The sequence below is a fragment of the Talpa occidentalis genome, unplaced genomic scaffold (genome assembly GCF_014898055.3).
Source record: "Talpa occidentalis isolate TD23 unplaced genomic scaffold, MPIMG_talOcc4v2.1 talOcc4.7, whole genome shotgun sequence".
Taxonomy (NCBI): Eukaryota; Metazoa; Chordata; class Mammalia; order Eulipotyphla; family Talpidae; genus Talpa; species Talpa occidentalis.
Window position 1 is genome coordinate 116,190,653 of NW_023605083.1, and position 942 is coordinate 116,191,594.

At 69.3% G+C, this 942-nt stretch overlaps 1 non-coding gene across 1 annotated transcript; it reads right to left on the reverse strand.

Annotated features, from left to right (window-relative positions):
• Positions 1-663: 663 nt before the first annotated feature.
• On the reverse strand, positions 664-735 carry TRNAQ-UUG (transfer RNA glutamine (anticodon UUG)). Its single transcript has one exon. It is a non-coding gene; the product is annotated as a tRNA-Gln (tRNA).
• Positions 736-942: the final 207 nt, after the last annotated feature.

Genomic DNA, 942 nt, shown 5'->3' on the forward strand with positions numbered 1-942 from the left:
CAGTGGGTGAACCCCACGGGGGTCTCCGCTAAGGAGAAACGCCCCGTTCGCAGCCTGCAGAGACTCCCTGAGGGGCTGATCCCGCCCGAAGAACCGTTCCCGGACGAAGGGCTTCCTTCACTCAGTGGAAGACACAGACGTCCTGAATACCTGACGGCCGAGACAGCCGCACTTGAGCACCTGACGCGCCCACAGGTGCACTGACCCCAAACGCACACCTAGTCTCGGCCCCCTTCCCGCGGGCGTGGCGCCCTCGGGCCGTTTCGTTCCCGGCCCCAGAGCAGGAACGCGTCCCACTCGGCACACAGCCAGGGGGTGGAAGGACCCCCGACGGCTTTCGGGGAGGGGAGGTCGCCTAGTCCCGAAAACGCGGCTGTTCCACGGGCGAAGGGGACCCGAGCACTCCCTGGGGCTCCTGCGCTGTGCGCCCCGGGGTGAACAGGCCCCCAGTCCCCTCAGCCTCCCGCGCGTTCACGCGCCCCGCCGCCTCTCGCGCAGGCGCACGGGCGCCCGCGGGCCGGCCCTGGAAGGAAAGCATCTTGAGAAAAGGGGAGGGTCCCTAAACCGCGGTCCGGCAGGGGACTGGGGCAGCCGCGTAGGCCGGGGTGGCCGGCGCCACAGCGGCTCCCCAAAACAGGAATTGCAGAACCAAAAGGCTTGGTGAGGTCCCACCGAGATTTGAACTCGGATCGCTGGATTCAAAGTCCAGAGTGCTAACCATTACACCATGGGACCTGCTGGCTGCTTTAGGCGGCCGGGAGTCTTCTCAAGCCGCACAGCGGCCCTCGTGCTGCCTCCGAAAGTGGCGGCCGGTGTCCGGCCCTGGGCGCCGTCCCGCACCGGGCCCCGGGTCCGGTCGCTCCGGAGGGCGGAAGCGCGGCCGCGAGGGCTTCCGCGCCTCAGCCGTTCCCGGGGGTGTCCTCTCCGCGGCCGCGCTTCCTG